Raw genomic sequence first — 12782 nt, forward strand, 5'->3', positions numbered from 1 at the left:
AAGACTGCACGCCAGAGTGTCAGCGCGTGTAATTGGACAAATGTGCGTATACACGCGATTGGCCTATGTACGTGTATTTCAGGGGTGCGCGGGCACTTACACACGCGAGTACATCAGCGCACGTGTATACCGGGGTGCGCGGGAATTTCCACATGCTATTGGCCTGGGTACTGGATTTCAGGGGTGCGCGGGAAGTTTCACACGCTCGCCTACAACACGCGCAAAGAAACACACACGCCAGTAGGAAGCAGGCATACGTCGACCCGCGACGCATAAATTTGCGCGCAAATAAAATTACAAGCTCAGACGCCAGGATGAATATACCGTTCCTAGCAGCAGTGGCCGTGGGCTACCAAAGGAGGAGGAGGAGGATAGTCAGGGCCAGAATATTCACACCCAGAACCAGCCTTTTCGGGATGCCTGATGACCAGGTGTATGGGAGGTACATGTTTCCACCACACATAATACTGGACCTGGTGAGTGAGTGGGAGGATGACCTCACATCACCCACCCTGTGCTCCCAAGCACTCAGCCCCCTGGAGAAGGTCCTCAATGTACTGCACTTCTTAGCCACTGGATCATTTCAGCGGACAAGTGCCATAGTGGGTGGGGTGTCACAGGCCACGCAGTCACGCTGCCTACACCAGATCTTGAACATCATCACTGCACGCCCATCAGTCCGCAGGCACATATACCTGCCCAGAACACCTGCAGAAAGGCATGCTGCCGCCCTGGATTTTCACGGTGTGGCACGATTCCCCAAAGTGCTAGGTGCCATCGACTGCACCCATGTGGCTCTACGTCCCCCCAGGGCATCTAAGCACATCTATAGGAACCGCAAGCACTGGCATTCCATCAACGTGCAGGTAGTATGTAATGCCAAGGGAATCATCACCTCAGTATATGCCAATTATCCCGGGTCCACCCACGACAGCTTCATTTACCAAATGTCCACCCTAAGCCGGGACCTAGAAGCTGGGCGGCATGGCGATACATGGCTGCTTGGCGAGTATGAATGCCACTGCACATGCATGCATGTCAGATACTGAGCAAGGTCACAACCCCACCAATGATACCAATCACCACCTCCACAGGGGACAGTGCCTACCCTCTCAGCCCCCACATGATGACGCCAATTCGGAACCCCACCACGCCACCCGAGGTAAGATATAACACAGCCCACATTGCAACCCGGGGCATAGTGGAGCCCACATTCGGAGTGCTTAAGTCACGCTTTCGCTCCCTTGACCGTTCTGGCGGGCAGCTGTTATACGCTCCCCCAGTAGTGTGCAGGATCATAGTGGCAGCATGTGTCCTGCACAATGTTGCAACACGCTGGGGCCTGGCTGTGGACATGGTGGTGGCCCCACATCCCCAATCACATGCACTACCGCTGCGCATGGGAGGGGAAAGGGCACGGGGGGAGGCAGCCCGTACACAGCTAGTGGCTAATTACTTCACATAGAAATCACACCCCTGTGGAGTGCACACTGCCCTGGCACATACCATCTGACAATCAATGATGACTCAACCTGACACTGATCCTGAATGTCTGGAGAATCAACCGTCCAAACCATATCAGCCTGAGATTGTTCACCTGGAAGTATTACAATGTGTGTATCCCTACCTACACAAAAACAAAGGGATGATGGCTGGAAGGTTTAGACTGAATCTTAACCACTGGCATTGCTCGGGGCAACCCTCCAGACCATCGTTCTTCGCCTGCCAAGCCATTACAGAAGAGGAAAGACCATATGCAAATCAGGCATGGCCCCACCCCAAATGGGGCAGTCCCCCCCAAACTGCTAGGTCACATCCCTTCTGCACGAGACCACAAGCATCCCCAAACATGTTTCGCCCTTATTGGGGCTCATCAGTGAGGAGTAGCTTGGGTCTCTAGGCCCAGCAGGCACGGGACCCACGTCTGGGCATACCCGTCCCACTCGGGGTGACAAAGCAAAAACAAAGGGATGATGGCTGGAAGGTTTAGACTGAATCTTAACCACTGGCATTGCTCGGGGCAACCCTCCAGACCATCGTTCTTCGCCTGCCAAGCCATTACAGAAGAGGAAAGACCATATGCAAATCAGGCATGGCCCCACCCCAAATGGGGCAGTCCCCCCCAAACTGCTAGGTCACATCCCTTCTGCACGAGACCACAAGCATCCCCAAACATGTTTCGCCCTTATTGGGGCTCATCAGTGAGGAGTAGCTTGGGTCTCTAGGCCCAGCAGGCACGGGACCCACGTCTGGGCATACCCGTCCCACTCGGGGTGACAAAGCAAAAACAAAGGGATGATGGCTGGAAGGTTTAGACTGAATCTTAACCACTGGCATTGCTCGGGGAAACCCTCCAGACCATCGTTCTTCGCCTGCCAAGCCATTACAGAAGAGGAAAGACCATATGCAAATCAGGCATGGCCCCACCCCAAATGGGGCAGTCCCCCCCAAACTGCTAGGTCACATCCCTTCTGCACGAGACCACAAGCATCCCCAAACATGTTTCGCCCTTATTGGGGCTCATCAGTGAGGAGTAGCTTGGGTCTCTAGGCCCAGCAGGCACGGGACCCACGTCTGGGCATAGGTCAAGATTTATTCTAAACCTTCCAGCCATCAACTCTTTTGTTTTGCTATTGTCACCCCGAGTGGGAAGGGTATGCCCAGACGTGGGTCCCTTGCCTGCTGGGCCTAGAGACCCAAGCTACTCCTCACTGATGACGCCCAACAAGGCTGAAACATGTCTGGGGATGCTTGTGGTCTCGTGCAAATGGGATGTGACCTAGCAGTTCGGGCTGGACTACCCCTTTGGGGGTGGGACCAAGCCTGATTTGCATATGGTTTTTCCCCTTTTGTAATGGCTTGGCAGGCGAAGAACGATGGTCTGGAGGGTTGCCCAGAGCAATGCCAGAGGTCAAGATTTATTCTAAACCTTCCAGCCATCAACTCTTTTGTTTTGCTATTGTCACCCCGAGTGGGAAGGGTATGCCCAGACGTGGGTCCCTTGCCTGCTGGGCCTAGAGACCCAAGCTACTCCTCACTGATGACGCCCAACAAGGCTGAAACATGTCTGGGGATGCTTGTAGTCTCGTGCAAATGGGATGTGACCTAGCAGTTCGGGCTGGACTACCCCTTTGGGGGTGGGACCAAGCCTGATTTGCATATGGTTTTTCCCCTTTTGTAATGGCTTGGCAGGCGAAGAACGATGGTCTGGAGGGTTGCCCAGAGCAATGCCAGAGGTCAAGATTTATTCTAAACCTTCCAGCCATCAACTCTTTTGTTTTGCTATTGTCACCCCGAGTGGGAAGGGTATGCCCAGACGTGGGTCCCTTGCCTGCTGGGCCTAGAGACCCAAGCTACTCCTCACTGATGACGCCCAACAAGGCTGAAACATGTCTGGGGATGCTTGTGGTCTCGTGCAAATGGGATGTGACCTAGCAGTTCGGGCTGGACTACCCCTTTGGGGGTGGGACCAAGCCTGATTTGCATATGGTTTTTCCCCTTTTGTAATGGCTTGGCAGGCGAAGAACGATGGTCTGGAGGGTTGCCCAGAGCAATGCCAGAGGTCAAGATTTATTCTAAACCTTCCAGCCATCAACTCTTTTGTTTTGCTATTGTCACCCCGAGTGGGAAGGGTATGCCCAGACGTGGGTCCCTTGCCTGCTGGGCCTAGAGACCCAAGCTACTCCTCACTGATGACGCCCAACAAGGCTGAAACATGTCTGGGGATGCTTGTGGTCTCGTGCAAATGGGATGTGACCTAGCAGTTCGGGCTGGACTACCCCTTTGGGGGTGGGACCAAGCCTGATTTGCATATGGTTTTTCCCCTTTTGTAATGGCTTGGCAGGCGAAGAACGATGGTCTGGAGGGTTGCCCAGAGCAATGCCAGAGGTCAAGATTTATTCTAAACCTTCCAGCCATCAACTCTTTTGTTTTGCTATTGTCACCCCGAGTGGGAAGGGTATGCCCAGACGTGGGTCCCTTGCCTGCTGGGCCTAGAGACCCAAGCTACTCCTCACTGATGACGCCCAACAAGGCTTAAACATGTCTGGGGATGCTTGTGGTCTCGTGCAAATGGGATGTGACCTAGCAGTTCGGGCTGGACTACCCCTTTGGGGGTGGGACCAAGCCTGATTTGCATATGGTTTTTCCCCTTTTGTAATGGCTTGGCAGGCGAAGAACGATGGTCTGGAGGGTTGCCCAGAGCAATTCCAGAGGTCAAGATTTATTCTAAACCTTCCAGCCATCAACTCTTTTGTTTTGCTATTGTCACCCCGAGTGGGAAGGGTATGCCCAGACGTGGGTCCCTTGCCTGCTGGGCCTAGAGACCCAAGCTACTCCTCACTGATGACGCCCAACAAGGCTGAAACATGTCTGGGGATGCTTGTGGTCTCGTGCAAATGGGATGTGACCTAGCAGTTCGGGCTGGACTACCCCTTTGGGGGTGGGACCAAGCCTGATTTGCATATGGTTTTTCCCCTTTTGTAATGGCTTGGCAGGCGAAGAACGATGGTCTGGAGGGTTGCCCAGAGCAATGCCAGAGGTCAAGATTCATTCTAAACCTTCCAGCCATCAACTCTTTTGTTTTGCTATTGTCACCCCGAGTGGGAAGGGTATGCCCAGACGTGGGTCCCTTGCCTGCTGGGCCTAGAGACCCAAGCTACTCCTCACTGATGATGCCCAACAAGGCTGAAACATGTCTGGGGATGCTTGTGGTCTCGTGCAAATGGGATGTGACCTAGCAGTTCGGGCTGGACTACCCCTTTGGGGGTGGGACCAAGCCTGATTTGCATATGGTTTTTCCCCTTTTGTAATGGCTTGGCAGGCGAAGAACGATGGTCTGGAGGATTGCCCAGAGCAATGCCAGAGGTCAAGATTTATTCTAAACCTTCCAGCCATCAACTCTTTTGTTTTGCTATTGTCACCCCGAGTGGGAAGGGTATGCCCAGACGTGGGTCCCTTGCCTGCTGGGCCTAGAGACCCAAGCTACTCCTCACTGATGACGCCCAACAAGGCTGAAACATGTCTGGGGATGCTTGTGGTCTCGTGCAAATGGGATGTGACCTAGCAGTTCGGGCTGGACTACCCCTTTGGGGGTGAGACCATGCCTGATTTGCATATGGTTTTTCCCCTTTTGTAATGGCTTTGTAGGCGAAGAACGATGGTCTGGAGGGTTGCCCAGAGCAATGCCAGAGGTCAAGATTTATTCTAAACCTTCCAGCCATCAACTCTTTTGTTTTGCTATTGTCACCCCGAGTGGGAAGGGTATGCCCAGACGTGGGTCCCTTGCCTGCTGGGCCTAGAGACCCAAGCTACTCCTCACTGATGACGCCCAACAAGGCTGAAACATGTCTGGGGATGCTTGTGGTCTCGTGCAAATGGGATGTGACCTAGCAGTTCGGGCTGGACTACCCCTTTGGGGGTGGGACCAAGCCTGATTTGCATATGGTTTTTCCCCTTTTGTAATGGCTTGGCAGGCGAAGAACGATGGTCTGGAGGGTTGCCCAGAGCAATGCCAGAGGTCAAGATTTATTCTAAACCTTCCAGCCATCAACTCTTTTGTTTCCCTACCTACACAGACACCACCAATGCAGTTTCGTGAAAAAACACATTCATGCAGCTAAAATGAATACCCACTTGCAAAATGCAACATGAGGACAGTGCCATGTCACCCAACCCATCCCCAGCACCGCCACACGACACACCATGCCATGTCATGCTATGTGCAGGTAAACAAAGTAATCCCCACAACATGACACAAGTGTCACAATGTACAGTGTCCCTAATTGAAACTCGCGACACCTGAAATGCTCACAGTAATGCAGGACCAACAACACACTTGAGCAGGTATCTAGCAATAACACTTATCAGCCACTGACCCTCTAAACTACCATTAACATGACATTACAAATATAAGGAATTAGTAGTTTCACCACCTCGAAATGCCTGCACTCCCACCACTTCCAACTGTACAGTGTTGCCACCATGTAGAGTTGTAGGTGCACTGCTGCCAACATGGACCCCATCTCCAAAGTACAGGGCCTTGTGTAGACATGAGGAAAGGACCTGCAAATTAGGAGGTAGACACGGATGATGAGTTACACATCAATGCAACATGCAGTGTACAACACAACAGCAATATGCAGTACGAATGTATACACAGTATTGACTAGACTACCCACACATGTAGTGGGAGTCCAATATCACCATGTATGTCAATGTCACTTGGGCACACCCTTTGCAAGCCCATGGAAACGGGAAGCAGGAGGGGTGTGTGACAAAAACCCAAGCATCTGAACCAAATACATGACAAGCCTGCATGTGCCCAGCCACAATGCAGCGTATGCCCACAGGAGCCACAGAAGGCAACACATTGTCCCAAAAATAAATTAGTAGTCTCACCACCTCGAAATGCCTGCACTCCCACCACTTCCAACTGTATAGTGTTGCCACCATGTAGAGTTGTAGGTGCACTGCTGCCAACATGGACCCCATCTCCAAAGTACAGGGCCTTGTGTAGACATGAGGAAAGGACCTGCAAATTAGGAGGTAGACACGGATGATGAGTTACACATCAATGCAACATGCAGTGTACAACACAACAGCAATATGCAGTACGAATGTATACACAGTATTGACTAGACTACCCACACATGTAGTGGGAGTCCAATGTCACCATGTATGTCAATGTCACTTGGGCACACCCTTTGCAAGCCCATGGAAACGGGAAGCAGGAGGGGTGTGTGACAAAAACCCAAGCATCTGAACCAAATACATGACAAGCCTGCATGTGCCCAGCCACAATGCAGCGTATGCCCACAGGAGCCACAGAAGGCAACACATTGTCCCAAAAAAAAAAAATTAAAGAAAAAAAATAAAAAAATAAAAAAATAAAAATCAAAAATGGCCATTAATGGGCCCGGGGGGGTTGGAGAGGCCACCCAGTAGGTCCGAGGACAGGGTGCACACCAAAACCCACCTGTGTGGATCTTGCGAAAAAAAAAACGCCTCCATGGGCTCATGGCCCACACGGCTACCCTATTGTGAGAGTATCACTGCTGTCACTATTATCACCCTGTACAGCTGCATCCGGAGGTGGTTGCACTATGGAAGGCAGCCCACGCAAGGCCCTAGTCTGTTCCTCCATGGCTGCAAGCATGCGGGTGTGGTAGGTCTCGTTCTGGAGGATGAGTGTGCGGAGGTCCCCATGCAACAACTCACGGGATGCCCGGACCTCCGCCCTAGTTGCCTGCATCTCAGCTGAGAGCGTACGGGTGAGACGCTCCAGCTGCTGTTCTGTCCTTCGGTTTGTTGAAGCCTCAAGCTCAACAAGAGTCGTCCTGAGGTGAAGGAGCTCCAGTCTCAGGGCTTCCCTGTGACCCTGGGACTCTATGGAGATGGCTTCCTGCAGAGTCGCCAGTGCCGCCCGCCTGTCCCTGTTGGACGCCAACATGTCCTCCCTGTGTGACTGGCAGATGGAGTCGGTTGCCTGCTGTAGTCGCTCCATCAGCCTTTCGGGGGGGACAATGGAAGTGGCCACCCTATCCATGGCCTGAGCCATCATCTCTGATGATGCTGCCTGTTGGGTTGCCATACGGTAAATGGATTGCTCCCATGCGGTATTGCCAGGTGGCGTACGGCCACCACACCTGTCTGGGGCAAGGCAAACTGCGCCTTGCTGTGCCGGCACTGCCTGAGGCTGCAGGACTGCATTCCCCCTCTGATCTGCTGGCCCAGGAACAGGATCAGATGTCGCGGAGTGTGACCCTGCATCCGTAACCACCAAAGGCGTAGCTGCCAACACTGACATCCCCATTGAGGGTTCTGACCCTGGTGCAGGTGGGTGGGACAGAACAGAATCCCTCCCAGGAACACGCACCTGCGACGGCACGTAGGTCTCATCATCCAAATCAACACCTGAGTACAGCTCGGGGGAGGTGCAGCCAGAGACACCCCTTGAGAGCACGACCTGTAGCACTTGTGGGTTCTCACCCACCACCACACCACGTCCCTCACTGGTGGTCGGTCGGCCCTCGGACCCCTCCTGGGTCTGCACCATCTCCACAACCCCAGCAGTATCAGGTGCGTCTTCCCCTGCAAAGACATAAAAGCAAACAAATGGAAACAGGCATTAGCACCATGGCACACAATGAGGGCTGAGAAGCAACAGAACCAGTACTTGATTGACACATGTCCCACATGACTAAAACCCTCCCATGCATGCACCCTCACTGCGTATGAAGGGCAGGCAAATGGCACACACTGATGACACCAAGATGGAAGATGAACACATTTTCTGCATGCTGCCTGGCAGTGGCATCACACATTGGCCTGTGATTGCCAGGTGAAATACACATGCCATCACACAGATGGCATGTACCATTGCTAATGAGTGAAGATGGAGAGGAGGGCAGCACTTATTCATTCAGTCCAGTTCCCGCATGTAATAGCTTTCCTAATTCAAACAGGTCTGATTTTTCACCTGGAGCTGCCAGTCCAAAATGGTCCGATTGCACAGGGACATGTGTGAACAAATGATATCCAGGTAACAAAGTCACTCCACTTTACCATAGCCATGTCAGACATGTGACTACAGGACTGAGAAATGTCTAGTAAAAGTGGTGGAATGCAAACAATCTGCCTGAATGAACAGAGAAAAATAAGCAACAATGTTGTGGCAAGGTGACACTTCAAGGACAACTGGCATGCTGTTGGGCTAGATGTCTACTGTTGGCAGAAGGGATACTGCTATGGCCAAATGCTGCTGCGCAGAATGTATTGCATGAAGCACATGGGTGACCCAAACGTCTCAGGCGCACACACCCTCACCTGGCACACAAACAGAAGCCCTCACACACACACCATGCACATGGATGACACACACATGCATGTGCACTCACCGGACAATGCCTCATAATCAGGCAGATCTCCCACGCCTTGGATCTGTTCCTCCGTGACGTAGATCCCAGCGACTGACTCACATGGAGTGAGTTCCATGTCTTCTACTGGAGACCTACCTCCAGTCACTAGAGTTGCGGCATGACTTGAGGCCAGCTTATTCTTTGCCCTGCGCTTTAGGTCATTCCAGCGCTTATAGCAATCATTGGCTGTGCGCCTCACGATTCCAAGGGCACTTACGATGTCCGCAACGGTCTGCCAGTGAGCCTGGCGTTGTGCAGGTGTGGTCTTGGATCCTGCAACAATGACCATCTCGTTATCATGTGCGGACACATACTTGACAAGTGCATTCAGTTCGGCATCCGTGAAGCTGGGCTTGCTCGACGGGCCGGACTGTGTAGCCGTGTCTGGGGCATCAGCCTGTGCCGGACGAGCACTCTTCCTCTTCCGCTTGGAAGGTGGTGGTGATCCTGAGTGTCCTGCGCCGCTCTGGACACTAGGGGCAGGAGCCCTGGTGGACTCTGTATCAGGAGTGTGGGATTGCACACTCAGCATGGGAGTTGGTGCAGGCATTGGCTCAAGTGTAATGTTGTCAGGGGGAATGTCAGCAGGATAGACTAGGACCGACACTGTCCTGGCTGGGTGTGTGATAGCTGGGGTGGATGGAGCCGCAGCTGCCCCTGCAGCCTCTCCACCCTGCCTACTTGGGGCAGCAGATGACCTTGCTGCCCCTGATCCACGTGGCCTGATGACATCAACGTGCACCAGCGCACGTGTCATAGGCCTGCTGACCTGGAAGTCAGCCATGGAGTCAGCCAGGTCTGGTGCCACAATGGCTGAGCATGGATGGTGTCAGCCACATCAGCCTCAACCAGGGGGGGGGATTATGGGTGCCCTTGACTGGTCCTCCACACATGGGGGGACAGGGTCACCCTGCAAGTAACGACCACGTCCCCTACCGGATCCACCACGGCCATCACTTGTGGCTCGTCCACCTTTGCCACCCTTACGGAATCCTCGCCTCCCAACCATGGCACTGATGTTAATGTGCGTATGGGAGTGGCTGTAAACTATTGTCCTGGGCAATTGGGGGCCAAAGGGGTTGGGTACCAGATGGTAATTGTACCCTAGTGCTCTAGCAAGGCTGAATGTGACCCCTGGGGAAAGATGAAGGGTCACGCAATGCACAGGAAGCCCAAAAAAGGGAGATGACGTGCACGCAACCCCTCCTAGACCACGTGTGCGGAAAAAAAAACCTGCACTACGCTGTGGCACCCAGTAACACAAGAATGAACGTATGCGTGTCACACGCAGCCTAGAATGACCTCTGAAGGGGTAGGATACACACGGGGCAAGCACAGATGTTAGATATGTGCGTGACTCACCGTCTGCCAGGAAAAAGAGCGTGAAAAAGAAGCGCGTTTGGTTGGTAACACCCCCGCCAAAAGAAGATTTGTACGCTGTCTGAGGAGACAGGACAACAGTAGAAGGGAACACTGTTTGAGGGAACATGCCCAGGAAAACCAGAAAAAGAGAAAAAAGAGAAAAAGCTGTCAGAGGTAACAGGGAGTACGAACTTGAAACTCTGTGAAGTAAATTGCGTGTGAAATGGCAAGAAGTACAGAATTCACCCACTCGCTCTCCATGAAAAGCACGTACAAGGAAATGGTGTTCTACACGTACCTTTTATGCAGGCCCACACGTCCAGCGTCACTTCCGCGTGTACGCGCTAGGGCCATTTGCACCAATTACAGCTTTGTCACTTCTGCGTGTACCCGCTGTATCCACCAATTACACGCTTTGTCACTTTTGCGGGTACGTGCTATTTCCACCAATTACACGCTTTGTCACTTCCGCGGGTATGCGCTGTTTCCACCAATTACACGCTTTGTCACTTCCGCGGGTACGCGCTGTTTCCACCAATTACACGCTTTGTCACTTCCGCATGTATGCGCTTTTTCCACCATTTACACACTTTGTCCCTTCCGCATGTACGCGCTATTTCCACCAATTACACGCTTTGACACTGGGACATGTGTTTCATTTTTTTAACACGCAACATTTCAAACGTGTGCCATATTTAACGTGCACGTGACTTCATAGAGCCGCATACGCTGGTGGCCTTTGGGCCAATGAATGTATAGACGTGTGCTGACGCGCTTACGCGCTAAGGGCTTTTCCTCGAATTACACGCAGACGTGCAGGATTTTCACGTCCAAAATCACTCCGTATCAAGCTGGCCATGCGTTCACACACGGAAGACCACGCTCCTGCCCAGAAGGCCGAATTACTGCCCCCCACAGCCCTGAGCACGCTCCCACCTGCCATCTGCTGCTGCCTGACTGCCTGCTGCCCACGTGCCCTGCCATTTGCTGCCTGCACATCAGCCAGGGGTGCTGTTGCTGTGACCACCCCTGCTGGAACCAAAGACTCCTGACTGCTTTTCCATCGCCCCACAGCCTAGCCCCAGGACCCAGTTGCCCACCCACTCCTGCCTCTGGGGTTGCCATGTCAGGCACTGCAACATCTGGCACCAGTGGCAACCCCCGGCCAAGGAGGCAGAGGGGCACCAGCTTCACTGCCACCGAAGTTGGTGTCCTGGTGGAGCATGTCCTGGAGCAGTATGAAGCCCTCTTCGGAAGGTTGCGTGCCGACAAGGAAGGACGGACTCGGATCTGGATGGACATCGTGACTGCCATCAATGCGGAGGAGGTGGCAGTCCGCGACTACGAACGTGTCAGGAAGCGCTGGGAGGACTTCAGGTCCAGGACCCTCAACAAGGCCCGGCGCCTCCTGAGGCCAGCGGATGCTAAGGGGCACCGGGGCCACTTGTTGGAAGATCAGATGAGGGTCCTGGAACGCATATCCCCAGCACTCCACGTCCAGGTCCTTGAGAGGCAGACCCGTCTGGAGTCGAGCGGTAAGTGTACATGCATACTGATTGTAAGCTGTGCATGTGGTGTGCCAGGAGTGTGCAGGTTGAACATGTATTTTTATGTGGGCAAGTAGGGGGGGGGTGTACAGGGCCGTGAGGGTGACACATGCAAGGGGTCTCATGTGTGACACATGGATGGTGCTTGTGTGTGTGGGCTTGCATGGCACAGGATGTGGAGGAATGATTGTCAGGTGTGACATGGATGTCACACTGCGACAGTTGGCGGAGGTGTACACATGCATGCAGATTGGTGGTGTGTGTGCATGTGTAGTGTACTCCCTATGTTGCATGTGATGTGTGGATGACCTTTGGCTGCTCATGCTGTTGTATGTGAATGGATGGTGCTGGCTGTTGCAATATGCCTGTGGTATGGCTCATGTGTGCAAGTTGAAATGACATGTGTGTTGGGGATTGTGATGCCATGTCTGAGGTTTACCAATGCCACTCATGTATGACTGTCATGTGTGTATGAGTCCATTGGACAGTGCCCTGATGCCTGTGTTTTCTTTCTCCCTGTCTGCAGCATCAACTGATGAAGAGGGCGGAGAAGGTGCTGTGGAGCACAGCAGCAGGGGTCGCACCACCAGCCGGAGACGCAAGGCCCGGATCCCCTCCCAGGTTCTGATCTCGTCGGGGAGTGAGTAGTCCGGTGCCGTGTCCCAGGCTGCAGCTGCCGAGGGGAGGTCCAAGAGGTGGAGGTTGGAGTTGGACTCCTCGGCAGCAGAAGGGGCAGCTGGGACCCCACAGGGCCCAACGGAGGAAGATGGCACGGAGTCATCCAGGTTGGTGGGGGGTTTGGAGGAGGAGGAGGCCGTGCAAGCGACAGAGGCGGGGTCTGGAGGTGGGGATTCCACTGGTGCTAGTGGTGCAGTGCAGGATCTGGAACAGGAGGCAGCACAGGCCACCGCGGAGGTGCCTGTGTGCAATCCTGTCCCTGCTCCTGTCACTGCAT

The sequence above is a fragment of the Ambystoma mexicanum genome, chromosome 5q, assembly GCF_040938575.1.
Source record: "Ambystoma mexicanum isolate Mex_15411 chromosome 5q, UKY_AmexF1_1, whole genome shotgun sequence".
NCBI lineage: Eukaryota > Metazoa > Chordata > Amphibia > Caudata > Ambystomatidae > Ambystoma > Ambystoma mexicanum.